Here is a 17837-nt window from a genome sequence, read left to right on the forward strand (position 1 = left end):
TCACAGTCAGTAAATATGTCTATCCAAAGGCCAATTTTCTAGTTACTGGTGAGGGGCCAGAAATAGATTATTTTTATTCTATCTGAGTTAACTATTATTTAAAAAAATAGACTTGCAAACTATGGCTAAGCTGCAATATAGGCCCTCAGAACCTAGGCTGCTCAAATAGGGGTCACCAGCACATTAAATATCAAATTAGAAGCCAATGGCACATAGCACTGAGGCTTAAAGGCAAATAACTTTATCATAGTTGCATTATAGTGTTTTTAATGTCTAAGACCTATAGACTTCAACTATTTTAGAAGACAGCCTTAAGACAAAGGGGAAAAAAACTTACTTTTAAGCAGTATTAGCTGAGAAGCCTTAGACAACAAAAACAAGATTGTTTCATAATCTTCTTACCAGTTTAATCAAGTGTCTTAATCATTTAGTTATTCAACAAAAATTATTTGTCCTGTCACTATGTAAAACACACAGAATTTGAAAGCTACAAAGCCCCAAGTCAATTTGGTGTTGTTCATTGCATAGTTGAAAAATCACAGACAGATTTAGAAGGGACTTACTCCTCTAGAATCAAAATAGACATGTCAAACCTCATTCCTGGATAATATTTTTTAAAATCTGCCTATACATCAGCTTCTTCATCTCTATGTGGTGATAATAATTTTATCTACCTCATAATACTGCAAAGATAAAATGAGAACATGTATACTAAGTTATTATGAGAGTCCCATATATACTAAATTATTATGAGAGAGTACTATATAAAGTATGTAATGTATTTTGGCTATTGTTATTGTCACTATCATTATTCTAGTAAAATATTGCAATAATACTAATAATTTAGTAGATAAAAGGAGTTATAAACAAATGTATTCCTAAGTCAGATAACTTTCATAGAGAACATAGCACTTGAACTGAGACTTAAAGGATATATAGAAGCTTTTCAGATAGATGAATAGAGAGGAAACAAGAACAGGCCAGAAGAGCAGTTAGGAACTTGTCACAACATTTGTAGGGAAATGATGATGCATGTCTAAAATAAGAGAGAAGGAGATAAACTAGAGATATATTTATAATGGCGAATACTGACACAGGTAAGGTTGATAAGATGTTGCAGGAAATAAACAGGAAGAACCTCCAAGACTCTTGGTTTTTGGCTTATGTAATATGGATAATTTTTTATTGAAATTGGTCATATAAGTAAGGAAGTTACAGATTAAAAATTTGGAAGGTGACTAATATAGTCTGGATCATATTGAATTTACATGTCTGCAGGCTGTTTTGTTTGACATATCTAATTGAATGCTTATGAGGTCAGGCAGGTAGCGTAAATGAAGGAAAAGCCATGGTCTGACTGTGCCAAATTGAACAATACGTTTTCCTCTAAAGGGCACAAATATGACTCAGCTCTAATGGATGGTTGCCATGCTAGAATATGGGGCCATTTTTGCTATATCTTCCCATTGGTTTTCAAGAAAATTTATAATCTAAGTTTAAAGGTAGAATTCCCAGACTAAATATAGTATATTTTTAATTGGATCTACAACACCCCCCACCCACATAAAATGCCAGTACTTCACATTCATCCCTAACGTTTCTAGATTGTGACTTCTCATGTAGATCCACCCATTCATCCATCCATCCATCCATCCATCCATTGATTATTCAGAACATACTAATTAAATGCCTCCTCATCTCCAAAAACTGTTGTGGGTGATAGGTAGATATGGATGAGTAATTGAGGATATGTGGAGTTAACATTGTGGAAGTTGAAAATATTGCCTAAGAAAATTGCATAAAGAAAGAAATAAATGATTTGAGTAGGTACCTGGGGAAACACCAATGGGAAAACTAAGTAGTGCTCATAAAAAGCATAGAAAGAGAATCAGGAGGAATTTGCAGGATAGAAAATGATAAAATAATTTTCAGAAAGATATAGTGGTGAATACAAGCAAACTATAAAAAGATGAGAATAATTGGAATAAAAAAGTATAGTTGGTTTGATAATAAGTGTGTCAATGGAGCCCTTAGAGAAAACAGCTTCGGAGAAGTAACCCAGACGGAAGCCATATTTTAGGAATTGGAGAATGAATGGAAGGTGGAGAAGTAGACATGATGAACATAGGTTATTTTTCCTAAGGCTTGACTATGAAGGAAAGGAGAGAAATAGTGTAGGTAGTGTATGTAGTTGAAAATGTAGGGTTAAAGGAAGAATACTTTCTCAAGATTTGTAAAACTTGAGCATATTTTTATACAGAGTCAGTGACAAGCATGGGATAATGATACACAAATTGAGGGCGAGGGGTGGCGGGAACTTATAAACTAGGGCTGCAGAAGAGGACCTACTTTCTAGCAGCAAAGAGAGTGTTTTCCCTTAATCTTTTGTTATAATCACCAAATTTTAGCTCACTAGGTGACTTACACCATTCTTACTCTTACTTATTTATCTGGGACTACTCAATTTCACTCAAGAAAGTTGAAAACTTATATACGTGAAAAAAAAAACGAGTATCTGAAGAGATTTGAATTGTCTATTTGGTACCACTTAAATGTGTAATTTGGATGCACATTTTCACCTTTGACTGCAACGTCTTTACTCTACCAATCTGTTGTTTTTCTTTGCATCTCCAACATTCTCAGAATAGGTTGTTCCTGATTTCAGGTAGGTTGCTCAACCTCTGTTTCTTTATAAAATATCCACAATCATAGCTATCTTCTAGAGACTTATACATGATTTCTTGTTTTTTTGTTTGTTTCTTTGTTTTGTTTTGTTTTTTGAAATGAGATATCACATGTAAAGTACAACAGTTAATAACTAGACCCAGAAACTAAATATTATTATTTTATCTGAAGTTGATCATAATTGAGGAGTACTAACTTTTAATAATCAAATTTACAATAAACTGTGTCATAAACCAGATGTTGATTTATGAGCTATTATCTGACTGAGAGAGATAAGTACAGAACCACCAGGTCATGTTCAGCCAGACTTATCTCTCAGTAAACCAATAATTCACAAAACAGTGTCTGCTTTAGAACTCAATTTATTTTAGGTTTAATTATTAGAAGTTAGTACTCTTCAATTATAATCAATGTCAGATAAAATGATAATATTGAGTTCCTGGGTCTAGTTATTAACAGTTGTACTTTATATGTACTTTATATGTAATATTTCATTTCAAAAACAAAGACAGAACAAAATAGGAAATCACAGTTAAATCACCAGGAGATAGATATGCTTATGGATATTTCATAGATAAGGAAACAGAAGTTAAGCAACCTACCCCCAGTCATAAGCTAATCAGAGATCTACTGGAAGACACAAACAGGTTTACACATTTTTATCTAAGTTAATTTTTTAAATTATACCTTAAGTTCTGAGATACACGTGCAGAATGTTCAGGTTTGTTATATAGGTACACATGTGCCATGGTGGTTTGCTGCACCCATCAACTCATCATCTAATTAGGTATTTCTCCTAATGCTATCCCTCCCCTAGCCCTGCAACCCCTGACGGGCCCCAGTGTGTGATGTTCCCCTCCCTGTGTTAATGTGTTCTCATTGTTCAACTCCCACTTATGAGTGAGAGCATGTAGTGTTTGGTTTTCTGTTCCTGTGTTAGTTTGCTGAGAATGATTGTTTCCAGGTTCATCCATTCCCTGCAAAGGACATGAACTCATCCTTTTTTATGGCTGTGTAGTATTTCATGGTGTATATGTGCCACATTTTCTTTATCCAGTCTACCATTGATGGGCATTTGGGTTGGTTCCAAGTCTTTGCTATTCTCAATAGTGCTGCAATAAAAATATGTGTCCATATGTCTTTATAGTAGAATGATTTCTAATCTTTGGGCATATTTCCAGTAATGAGATTGCTGGGTCAAATGGTATTTCTGGTTTAGATCCTTGAGGAATCACCACACTGTGTGCCACAATAGTTGAACTCATTTACACTCCCACCAACAGTGTAATAGCGTTCCTATTTCTCCATATCCTCTCCAGCACCTGTTGTTTCCTGACTTTTTAATGATTGCCGTTCTAACTGGTGTGAAATGCTATCTCATTGTGGTTTTGATTTGCATTCCTGTAATGACCAGTGAGGACTTCATCTGTTTGTGGGCTCCATAAATGTCTTCTTTTCAGAAGTGTCTGTTCATATCCTTTGCCCATTTTTTGATGGGGTTTTTTGTTTTTTCTTGTAAATTTGTTTACGTTCCTTGTAGATTCTGGATATTAGCCCTTGTCAGATGGATAGATTACAAAAATTTCTCCCATTCTGTAGGTTGCCTGTTCACTCTGGTGGTAGTTTCTTTTGCTGTGCAGAAGTTCTTTAGTTTAATTAGATCCCATTTGTCTATTTTCGCTTTTATTGCCATTGCTTTTGGTGTTTTAGTCATGAAGACTTTGCCCATGCCTATGTCCTGAATGGTATTGCCTATGTTTTCTTCTAGGGTTTTTATGGTTTTAAGTCTTAATGTTTAAGTCTTTAATCCATCATGAGTTAATATTTGTATAAGGTGTAAGGAAGGGGTCCAGTTTCAGTTTTCTGCATATGGCTAGCCAGTTTTCCCAATACCATTTATTAAATGGGGAATCCTTTCCCCATTGCTTGTTTTTGTCAGGTTTGTCAAAGATCAGATAGTTGTAGATGTGTGGCATTATTTCTGAGGCCTTTGTTCCGTTCCGTTGGTCTATATATCTGTTTTTGTACCAGTATGATGCTGTTTTTGTTACTGTAGCCTTGTAGTGTAATTTGAAATAGAGACACCACCATCCAGACAATTAAAGAAGCAAGGAGAGAAGAACCAAATAAACACAATAAAAACTGATAAAGAGGATATCACCACTGATCCCACATAAATATAAACTACCATCAGAGTATACTATAAACACCTCTACACAAATAAACTAGAAAATCTAGAAGAAATGGATAAATTCCTGGACAATACACCCTCCCAAGACTAAACCAGGAAGAAATCAAATCCCTGAATAGACCAATAACAAGTTCTGAAATTGAGTCAGTAATTAATAGCCTGCTAACCAAAAAAAAAGCCCAGGACCAAACAGATTCACACCCGATTCTACCAGAGGTACAAAGAGGAGATGGTACCATTCCTTCTGAAACTATTCCAAAAAATAGAAAGAGAGGGACTCCTCCTTAACTTATTTTATGAGGCCAGCATCATCCTGATACAAAAACCTGGCAGAGACACACCAAAAGAGAAAATTTCAGGCCAGTATCCCTGAAGGACATCAATACGAAAATCCTCAGTGAAATACTGGCAAACCGAATCCAGCAGCACATCAAAAAGCTTATCTACCATGATCAAGTTGGCTTCATCCCTGGGATACAAGACTGTTTCAATATACGCAAATAAATAAACATAATCCATCACATAAACAGCGTAAAAGTTATATTCCATTTTTATATTCCAAACTTACAAAAATTACTAGTGCACATGACAAAAATTACATGATTATCTCAATAGATGCAGAAAAAGCCTTCAATAAAATTCAACACCCCTTCATGCTAAAAACTCTCAATAAACTAGATATTGATGGAACATATCTCAAAATAATAAGAGCTATTTATGACAAACCCACAGCCAATATCATATTGAATGGGCAAAATCTGGAAGCATTCCATTTGAAAACCGGCACAAGACAAGGATGCCCTCTCTCACCTCTCCTATTGGACATAGTATTGGAAGTTCTGGCCAGGGCAGTCAGGCAAGGGAAAGAAGTAAAGCGTGTTCAAATAGGAAGAGAGGAAGTCAAAATGTCTCTGTTTGCAGATGACATGATTGTACATTTAGAAAACCCCATCATCTCAGCCCAAAATCTCCTTAAGCTGATAAGCCACTTCAGCAAAGTCTCAGGATACAAAATCAATGTGCAAAAATCACAAGCATTTCTATATACCAATAATAGACAAACAGAGAGCCAAATCATGAGTGAACTCCCATTCACAATTGCTACAAACAGAATAAAATATACCTAGGAATACAACCTACAAGGGATGTGAAGGACCTCTTCAAGAAGAACTACAAACCACTGCTCAAGGAAATAAGAGAGGACACAAACAGACCAAAAAACATTCCATGCTCATGGATAGGAAGAATCAATATTGTGAAAATGGTGATACCACCCAAAGTAATTTATAGATTCAAAGCTATCCCCATCAAGCTACCATTGACTTTCTTCACAGAATTAGAAAAAAAAAACTACTTTAAATTTCATATGAAAGCAAAAAAGAACCCGTATAGCCAAGACAATCCTAAGCATAAAGAACAAAGCTGGAGGCATCATGCTACCTGATTTCAAACTATATTATCTAAGTTTTTAACCATCAAATTAGAAGTGCAGTTCAGAGTCTGTATGTGGTGACAGTGCAAAGAAGAGATCAATTGTCTGGTGTCTGAGAAGCTAGCTGTAGTTTCTCAGTCTGTCATCCATCTATCTATCCATTCATTCATTTGTCCATAGAAAAAAACATTTTTGTATGATTTTCTCTGCTTGACTCTAAGTTACAACGTGATTGAGCAAAGGCACTTCTAGGATCTGTCTGCAATACGTTGCATTGACAGCACAGCCAAAAACCCCATTTCCCCAGAATTGGGAACTCTCCTAGGGTAAGAATCATATCTTACTTGTATTTCTGTATACATTCCCTTGTACAGAGTAGGCCCTAAGTAAAAAATTTATATATATATATGATCTGGTTCCTTTCTTCCTCTCCAACTTTTTCTTGCCGCTCTGACTTTTAATCACTAATCTTCAGCTCCGTGGATTTCCATTCTGTTTCTGGGACTTGCCAAGCCTTATCCTAGTACGTTAGCAATTTTTCTTCCCCTTAGTTCCAATATTCTTTCTCTAGAAATGTTTAGTTTGCTAACTCTTGTTCGTCACTTCTTAGCTACAACATGAAACCCTCAGAAAGGCCTTTCTTTTCCCTATCTAAAAGGAGACACTCTTCTACTTTCTAAGACATCACTCTGCTTATTCCTTTATAGATTCCTGTAAAATTACAGTCTCACCCTGTAGAGCTCTCCTAGCTATCAATGCATTTCCAGAATCTGCCTATCATTGTTTAATTCTAGAGTTTTACAGTACATGTTTTGTTCTGTTTTGTTTAATTCCATCCTGAGTTTATGGTCGCTATCTGCAGAAAGGTTGCTATGCTGGAAGGTTATTACAAAAATGTTTTGATATTTAAAAATTCTGAACAAATTCTGTATCACTAGAACAGTACATGTTTCTTTAGGTATTTTCTTAAAAATAGAGGGCTAAAAGTATACATTTTCAATAATTATAATCTTCATATTTAAAATATTGAAGTCTATTTTCTACTATTAATATTTCCTTTGTAATACTCTGCTCCTAAGCTGCTGCCTTTCTTTTTTTTTGTACAAACTGTTATTTGTGGGTCACTTGAACTAACAAAAACCTTAAATATGGCTAAGAAACTTACAGCATGGCCAGGTGCAAGGGCTCACCCCTGTAACCCCAGCACTTTGGGAAGCTAAGGCAGGAGGAACGCTTCAGCCTAGGAGTTCGAGACCAGCCTGGTCAATATAGTGAGACCCTGTCTCTGTAATTTTTTTTCAGGTAGGTAGACATGGTGGCATGTGCCTATAGTCCCAGCTACTCAGGAGGCTGAGGTGGGAGCATCGCTTGAGCAAGGGAGGTCAAGGCTACAGTGGCTGAGACACCACTACTACACTCCAGCCTAGGTGACAGATACTGTCTCATTAAAAAATAAAATTAAAAAAGAACAAAGAAAAAGAAAAAAAATTACAGGGAAAGTCTTAAGCATTAAGAGTATCTGAGTCAGTGACTAAAAGACTGCACAGACTGTGATAGCAACACAGATCCTATATTTCCAGAAAACATTTGAGTTAAAAACTCACTGATATATTCTGAATCAAGAAAATCATCCTGTCTATAACCCATTTTTCTTTTCCTTAATTACATTTTTATATTCCAAACTTACAAAAATGATTAGTGCACATTATGAGCAAATTACTTTCCAACTTCATTTTAATTAACGATGCTATTTTTGGAGATACCAGAGCAGTGACACACATAACTCAAATAGCTTTGATATTTATATTTTTGTTACTCTCTTTTTATGTTAAAATGACTATTTTATTCTCTTAGAATTTATCAAAATCATGACTCTCCTGAGCTCCAAGTTAGTATGCTAAGCTTTATTTTAGAGCAAATTTTTGTAATTGAGAACATTAGGGGTTTATAACGGCTAAGTCAGCAGACCTTTAACTATAGTTATAATAAAGGGCATCTCAAGCAGAGATCATGCTCCCAGAAAAACCTCCACAGTAACATCTTCAAGCTAAAGAGGAACAAGAGCCCCTGATTGGCACTTTGTTACTTGAATGATCCCCCACTGATGAGGCAGAAAGGACATTAAGGATGATTTTAGCACAATCTGAAATCTCGCTGATGCCAAACTTAAAGCAGTGAAAGCCGTAATGCCATTTCTAAAATATGCTCTGGAATCATGAAAGCTTTGCTTTCCAGGACACCCAGGACATATTCTTCTTCCTACTTATTACTTGTAAAAGACTCTCTTTATCATTATGTCTCCTGTCTTCCACTGCTCAAGAAAAATAGGGAATCATCTTCATTTATATGCAGCACATCCTTTCTACCATTGATGCCACAATATAAATGAGTTTTATTAAAAATTAAAAATATTGGTTTTACCTTCCATCAGAATAAAAAGTGAAGTCTCATTCCCATTTTCAGTCTTGTTTTCTCACTCCCGTTTTTCTTGTATTGTACTTCAGGACACTGCTATTAACAGATAGGCCACATTCTCAGAGACTTTAAATTGTGTCAGCCTTTCCTGAACTCTCAGTCATGAGACAATAACAGAAGGCAAAGGACTTTTCAAAAAAATAGGTGAGGAGATGCTATGCTCCACTGGGAATAAACCTTTTTCTTGATCTTGTGTCAGAATGATGCTGAGAAAAATATATGTGGTGTCTTATCATTACAGCACATGGCTCTTAAAAGTCAAAAAGGCTTTTATACATTGAGGAAAGTTACAGGCCTAGAGAATTACTCCACTGTATCCAACTCTGTTTAACATATAAAATAACCAGGCATATCCTGCATGGCGTTCCCATGGATGTTTGTCGGCTACAAGGCATGATTGTTTCTCTTTGTAATGCTAACTTTCAGGCTTTTGTTAGTATTTTTGGAAAGTAGAGAAGCATGTATTCTTAGTTGCCAAAATTGGCTCCACAGAGCAGCATGCTTTGGAATGTGAAGGTTAAATTCCTTTCAAAGAGACTTGTTGGAGCTGCTCTTCTCACTCCTATTAACTAGTGGAACTGTCTGACCTTTATAAGTGCAAGTCAATATTCACACTGTCAGAGGAGTATCAGTGGGAGTAATCTTTTCAGTCCTAGAGAGAAACAGTTTGCCACAGGCAGATCATGACTAGAGAAGGGGAGTGGTGAACAGTGACATAAAACACTTTTAAGTGAATTCAAACAATGTCTTTGACACAGCTTGGAATTTTATCCAATTTTAGTTATAACAGTGCCTACTGGTCCCTCTAAACTGCAAAGATGTCATTTTGATATAATAAAGAGATAGAATTTAAAATGAAGCCTGTTAAGTTGACTCATTCCTTTTTTTTCTACCCGGGTTTTCCCCCAAATATATGCATTTCTGAAGGGCACTCAGAAATGAACATTATTATTTTTAATGGTTGCCAGTAATTCTCTTCTCCCTCCATGAAAAATCTGATACTGTGATGAAATTTTAATAATCTTGGGAGAGGGAATTCTAATTTTTTGCCTTTTGCACCACAAGTTGCCATAGGGTTTAAGTCCAAAATAATTCTTTCAAGTAAGTTATTTTCCAAGGTGATGTTCACAAAAGAAAGATAAGGAAGGGGACACTATAATGTTGGTTTACATTCTGATTGGCTTTCTCTTGAATAATAAAACATTATAATTGCATTTGTGATTACCTATAGTATAGGTCTTATTTTAATTAAAAAATCTATTAGTAGGCTTATTTTGAAGATTGAGTGAACTGTTTGGTTACTATTTCTATCAATAGGTAGACTATATTTTTAAAACAAAAGAAATCTTGAGTGTTACTTAACATGTGTTTTTGGTAGTGGTATTAGTGCAGTAAGTTTGAAACTAGTTTGATCATGTATAATAGAATTGAGCAAATGATTTAATATGTTGATATTGTTGGGAATTAGGTTTCTCACCATGAAAAAACAAAGACTTGAAAAACTTAAAGGAGCTCTCTTTGGACAAATTTAGGACACACTAAGTGTCAAAATAAACAATAATAGAAATACATTAAAAAAATGGCATCATTATTCACAATAGCCAATTTATGGATACAACTTAGTGTTCATTGATGCATGAATTGATAAAGAAATGTGTGTGTGTGTGTGTGTGTGTGTGTGTGTGTGTATTATTCAGCCTTATAAAACAAGGAAAGTCTGCCCTTTGCGGCAGGTAGACGAAATTGAAGGACATATGCTTTGAGAAATAAGCCAGACACAGAAAGACAAATATTGCATGAGATCACCTTTATGTGGAATCTAAAATAATCAAACAGAGTGAAACAGAGAGTAGAATGGTTGTGGCCAGAGTCTGAGAGGTGTCGGGGAAATGGGGAGATATTGGCCAAAGTGGGAAGATGTTGATCAAAGAGTACAAAATTTAAACTGTAAGTTCTAGAGATCTAACATATAACATAATAACTATAACTTATAATAATATATTTTAGACCTGAAGTTTGCTTAAGGAGTAGATCTTAAGTGTTTCCACTATACATGAAAAAAGTAACCATATTAGGTAATGCATATACTATTTAGCTTGATTGTGAAAATCATTTTATACGAGGTACACTTATATAAAAATACCATGTTGCACATGTTAAATCTGCACATCTCTTATTTGTGAATCATACATCAATAAAGCTGGAAAAATATATTTATCTCAGTCCATTTGGGATGCTATTACAAACTACCTTGGACTGGGTGATTTATAAATATCAGAAATTTATTGCTCATAGTTTGGAAGTTGGGAAGTCTAAGATTAAGGTGCCAGCAGATTCAGTATCTGGTGAGAGCTCTGCCTAAAATATGGTGCCTGTTGCTAGCCTCATATGGCAGAATGGGCAAACAGGCTGTCTTCCTTCAAGACTCTTTGGTGAGGGCATTGATCCCATTTATGTAGTCAGAGCCCTCATGATCAAATCACTTCCTAAAGACTCTACCTCTGAATACAACCACATTGAGTATTAGGTTACAAGGTATGAATTTTGGGGGAACACAAAAATTCAGACCATATCAATATTGAATTAAAGATCAATCAATGAAGGCATACCAATAATTATTTAAAAAAAATAAAAATAAAGATTTGGAGACAAGCATATTTTTTATAAAAGTACATAAGGCTTGCCAGGCATGGTGGCTCATGCCCGTTATCCCAGCACTTTGGGAAGCTGAGGCAGGAGGATTGCTTGAACCCAGGAGTTCAAGACCAGCCTGGGCAACATAGTGAGACCCCATGTCTACAAAAAATTAAAAATTGGCTGGGAATGGCTTTTTGGTGCAATCGTGTAGTCCTAACCACTCAGGAGGTTGAAGTAGGAGGATTGTTTGAGCCTAGGCATTTGAGGTTGCCATGAGCCATCTGGGTGACAGAGTAAACCTCACATCTACAAAAAATTAAAAACTAGTTTTTGGTAAACTCCTGCAGTCCCAGCTACTCAGGAGGTTAAAGTAGGAAGATCGCTTGAGCCCAGGCATTTGAGGTTGCAATGAGTCATAATCACACCACTGCACTCCAGTCTGGGTGACAGAGTAAGACCATGTCTTAAAAAAAAAAAAAAAAAAAAGGCCAAATAAACTATTAAATATAGAAGAAATTAAAGCGATAGCAAATCACCATTTCATAATCACCATAGCAATAATAGACTCAGAAAAAAGTTTTCAGTAGATGAAAAAACAGTGAATAAAATATATTTGAAAAACAAGATATGCATGTAGGCTCAATGCACTATTTAACAAATTACTTATTAACTACAAAGGGAAAAAGTGATTTTTAGATAAATTTGGTGAAGAATATTTTAAGTGAGTTAACTTAATATTACCTGTAATATTAAACATTGATGTCACGTGCTTTGCAATGTGATGAACTAATCGCCCAAGTACCATTTGCACCTGAAATTCTTAACCAGAATTTAGAATTTAAGAAATAATAAGACAATTTAAATTAGAACAAATTCTGCAAACAAACAAACATACAAACTAGAATGGACTCTTTTATAATATCAGTATCTGTAATATTTATAAAAGAGAAAAGTTTGTGGGCAGTTTATAGTTTAAAGAAAACTAAAGAATATATGAGAACTAAATAAAATGCACAAACTCTATTTAGATTCTATATTTTTTAAAAGTTCATAACATATATCATTGGCTTAATTGATAGCGGGTAGAATTTAATATAGGCTGTATGTTAGATAATGTCATTGTATCAATGTTAAATATCCTTGGTAGGGCAATTTTATAGTGGTTATGTAAGAGAATGTTCTTCTTCTTAGATGATTAATGTTTCATGCTGAATTAATTAGGGTGAAGTGTCACAATATTTGCAACTAATCCTAAAATGGTTTATTAATAGAATAGAAAAGAGAGGGAAAAAAATGTGATAATATATTAACAACTGACATATATAGTCAAAGGATATATGTGGTTCCCCTTTTGATATAAAATTTGTGAAAAATTCAAACGTTCAGTAATTTGTTTACTATGTTCTCTATTCCCTATGAAAGAATAAAATAATTTTATCAACTTTATCATATAATCTGTGGATTACTTGCATTAAGATAGTTAACAACAAATTCCCAATAATGCAACCATTTACATAGACAATTAAAATAATCATAGAAATTTAGAGGTGCAAGGGTTTTGAGAGTTAGAAGACATAGAATCATAAATTCTCACTCTTTACATTAGTCTTTTGATCATTCTTTGTCTTTCCTGCATTGTAAATCTCTATCCATTTCTTTTCAATCAGGATTCAATAAGCTCTAGTTTCCCTTAACATAAAAATAAAAAATAAACTCCTTTCTTCAACTTAAAGCCTGTCTGCTTATCCTACTCTCCTCTGTCCAACTAAACCTCTGTTCACTCTCCTCAGCTGATTCTTCTTCTACACATGGCACCTACCACTCCAGGGAATCAACTCTTGTCAAGGACACTGATGTCCCCATTGTTGATCCTATAGGTACCTTCCAGTCCTCTTCCTTTTCTTGTGTACCCCCTAAGGCTTATTTAATAAGGTTAACCACTTCTTTCTTCAGGAGGGGGGAGAAAAGAGAGGGAACAAATAAAACAACTTCACTTAGTTTTCACAATTCTCTCATTATTTTCTTTCTGCTTATTTTAGATATTTTCTTATCAGTGTTCTTATCAGATTCTATTGCTTCCTGGTTCTTCAAATGGTTGGGTTTGTCAGATGTCTGTCCTAGCTGTCTTTTCTTCTCCTAGGGTCCATGGGAACTTTTACGTGACTTATATTTTCAAAAATCATCTATATGCAGGTGCCCACAAAATCTTGTCAAAATAAATATCTGTACTAATTATTCCAGTTTACTATAATGCACCTTCTTTTGATACCTTGCAGAGATTCGAAATTAAACACGTCTGGCATTTTATACTTTCATTAATGTTTCCTATGTTAATGGAAATATTTTAATTAAAAATATTTATAAAGCGCCTAGTATAGTTCAGCTATTTTCCAAGGAACTAGGAGTACATCAGTCAACAAGGAGATAGATTTTGTGTTTTTTTAAGTTCACACTTTTTATTAACTCATACACAATTACTTGTCTTCTGGTTTGCTGAAGCAGTAAGTCAGACCACATTTGCCACAATAATGTCTATTAAAGTGACTGGCCATGAAAACTTCAGTACTGCATTCATCTGAAGGGCATTGAAGGTGATTAATTTTGCCATTCTTATCTACCTTATACTATTTCAGGACAGCCAGCCTAACCTTTCTCTTATGCTTATTCTACTTGGAAGTGGTACAAGGCTTCTTCCTTTTCTTGGCACCACCAAGAAGTCTCAGCACAAGATGAAGAGCAGACTTATTTTTAATGTCCTAGTCAAAGTGCCCCCATCTTCCAGTTGCTTACCAGTAAAGATCAGTCTTGGCTGATCAGGAGGAATTCCTTCCTCATGCTAGATCTTGGCCTTTACATTTTCTATTGTATTGGAGGGTTCAACCTTACAGGTCCTCCCTGTAAGGATTTTTATGAAAATTTTACATTTTTGGTGGTAGTTGCACTGTAGATGGCAAATCAAAAAAGGAAGAACAAAAGAGATAGATTCTTAACATGACAGATCTCACATGAAGTCACACAAGCCAGAAACCTGAATCGCATGCTTAACATATTCCTCTTCTTTACCACCCCATTAAATCAGCATATACCCTGAATTCACTTTTTATTTGCTCATTTCTCTCCAAGAATAAAACATTCCTATTCTTTTTTGTCCATAATATTAGGTAATCACCAGAAAAACTTTTAAACTCATGCCAATAAATTTGAATCCATGCCAATTGATCAATTACAACTTCATATTAGTAACTATGATTCTGAAAGCCAGTCAATTAGCAGCAGCCAATTACCAATAGCCATGCTCCACACACGCTCACTTTTGGAAGTCTGCCAATTCCTGAGCATTTAATATTATTTCCTTTGTTTCACTTTGCTTCTGTATAAAATCAGCAATTTGTTTGGTTCAGAGATACTATATCCCTACATGCACAGCTCTCCCTTGAATAGCAGGAAGTAATTCAGTTTTTAAAGAAATATCTTTATATTAAATATTGGCTTTTTCTTTACACATTTCTATTCTCATTATTATTACTTTAAAGCATATCCACCTGAGTTATTGCAACAGTCCCTTCATTGGTCTACGGGCGCTATCATTTTCTCTTTAATCCATTCTTCAAATCTCAAACAATTCACAATATGAGATGAGTATTACCCTGATAATAAAATCAGACAGAAGCATCATAAGAAAATAAAATTACAAACCAATATGCCTTATGAATGTACCTATAGAAGTCCTCAACAAAATATAAGCAAACTGAATCCAACAACATTTAAAAAGATTAGACACCATGACCAAATGCGGTATAACCCAGGAATGATGCACTGGTTTAACATATGAAAATCAGTCAATGTACTTCATATTAATGAAATAAAGGGAAAAAATGGTCATCTCAATTGATGCACAAAAGGCATTTGACAAAATCCAATACTCATTCGTGATTAAAAACCCATGATAATACTAGAAATAGAATACAGTTTCCTCAGTCTTATAAAGGCATTTATAAGTTAACATCATGTTTAATATGAAAGAACAAATACTTTCCCCCTAAGATCAGAAATGAGAAAAGGATCCCTACTCTTGACACTTACATTTAACATTGTATTGGGGTTCTAGTGAGGACAGTCAAGAAGAAATAAACAGAATGAAAATTATGAAGAAAAAGTAAAACTATTACTATTTTTGTGTCATGAATGGCATGATTTGTATGGTTGTCCCTCTGTATCCCTGGGGGACTGGTTCTAAGAACACTGTGGATACCAAAATTGGCACATGCTTAAGTGCATTATATAAAATAACATAGTAATTGCATATGATCTACATTCTCCCTCATACTTTAAATCATCTCTAGATTACTTATAATATCGAATAGTATGCAAATATTATGTAAAATAGTTATGCTATATTTTAATTGGTATTTTTATTGTATCTTTTTCTCAGCAATAATTCAATTTTTGATTGTTTTTAGTTGAATCCATGAAAGTGGAAGCTCTGAATACAGAGGGATGACTGTGTATGGAAAATCCAGGGTAATCCACAAAAACAAACATCTTTTAGAACCAATAAATCAGCTTGTCAAGGCTCCAAGATATAAAATCAATAGAGAAAGTCCATTGTATTTCTATACACTGGCAATGAGAAGTCTAGAAATAATATTAATAAAACAATTCCATTTACAATAACACCCAAATAATAACAAGGAATATATTTAACAACAGAAGTGTAATACCTGTACAATCAAAACTATAAAATATTATTGAAAGAAGTTAATGAAGACCTAAGTAAATGGGAATATATCATAAGGTCATAAATTGGGAGATTTATTATCATTCAGATAGCAATATACCACAGATTGACTTACAAATTTTTTGCAGTCCTTATAAAACCTCAATTATTTGCTATTACAGAAATTGACATTCTAATACTATAGCCAAATCCATCTTGAAAAAGAACAAAGTTGGAGGACTCACATTTTCTGATTTCAAAACTTACTACAAAGCTATGGTGATCAAAACAGTGTGGTACAAACATAAGGATAGACATATAGAACAATAAAATCTAATTGAGATCCCCCCAAAAAAACCCATGCATTATGGTCAATTGATCTTTAAAAAGGGTTCTATGACAACTTAATGGGGGAAATCATGGGCTCTTCAACAAATGATACCGGAACAATTGGATATCCACACGCCAAATAATGAAGTTATACCTGTTTACCTCATTCTGTATACAAAACTAAATTCAAATGAATAAATGGTCTACATTTAAGACTTAAAACTATAAAACTCTTAGAAGAAAACATAGGGTAAAATCTTTGTGACCTTTGATATAGTTTTTTACAGGTGATAACAAAAGAATAAGTGATAAAAAATATGAATGCATTGGGCTTTATAAAAATTAAAAAGTTGTGTTCGTCAAAGGACACAATCAAGAAAGTGAAAACACATGACAGTTATATCCAGAATACATAAATAAATCTTACGTTTCAACAATAAAAGCACAAATTAACCCAATTAAAACATACAAAAGGACTTGACATTTTTCCATAGAGAATATAGAAGTATCCAACAAACCCACAAAAGATGTTCAACTCCATTTATCACATGGGAAATTCATGTCAAAACCACGATGAGAAGCCACTTCCTACCCATTAGAATGGGTAAAATTTCAGAAAAGATAGACCACAGCAAAGAATATCATGCCTGCAGAGGAAATAGTATCCCTCATACACTGTTGGTGGGCACAGAAAATGGTATAGTCACTTTGAAAAATGTTTGGAAGTTCCTCAAAATGTTAAACCTAGAGTTACCATATAAGCCAGCAAATACACTCATAGTTATGTACCCAAGTGAAATGAAAACACGTATCTGTACAAAATCTTGTCCAAGAATGTTCATCATGGCATTATTCAAAATAGCCAAAAAACGGAAACAACACAAATGGTCCATCAGCTGATGAATGGATAAACAAATGTGTATAGTCATACAATGGAGTAGTATTCAGTTATAAAATCGAATGAAGTACTGATACATGCTACAACATGGGTGAGCTTTGAAAACATTATTCTAAATTAAATAATCCTGTAATAAATAAAAACTAACTCAGAGTAACATATCTAAAATGAAAACTAACCTTATTAATCTTATCTTGTTTAACACTTTTCAACAGCCTCCCCTTATCAGCTTCTGATAACCCCTACTACAACAATCCAGACTATTCTCACTAAGTGGTTTAATGAGGGACTCTCAGCAGTTGGTCACTGCTTGCCCTGTCCCAAACTGAATCAGTCCACGAAATGTTTGTCTCTCTGTCTCTTTAACTTACTTCTTCCCTTCTCATTTGTCTAACAAATCCACTGATCTTTCTGTACCTTTATTCAATGAGTTACCTTAGAGTCTTTTTCCTACTCTTAGAAGCACACTTAC

General features: G+C 34.4%; 1 pseudogene; it reads right to left on the reverse strand.

Moving 5' to 3' along the window:
* Positions 1 to 13894: 13894 nt before the first annotated feature.
* LOC112128821 (ubiquitin-ribosomal protein eS31 fusion protein-like) overlaps positions 13895 to 17837 on the reverse strand; it is a 46923-nt pseudogene continuing 42980 nt past the window's right edge.

The sequence above is a fragment of the Pongo abelii genome, chromosome 15 (genome assembly GCF_028885655.2).
Source record: "Pongo abelii isolate AG06213 chromosome 15, NHGRI_mPonAbe1-v2.0_pri, whole genome shotgun sequence".
Taxonomy (NCBI): Eukaryota; Metazoa; Chordata; class Mammalia; order Primates; family Hominidae; genus Pongo; species Pongo abelii.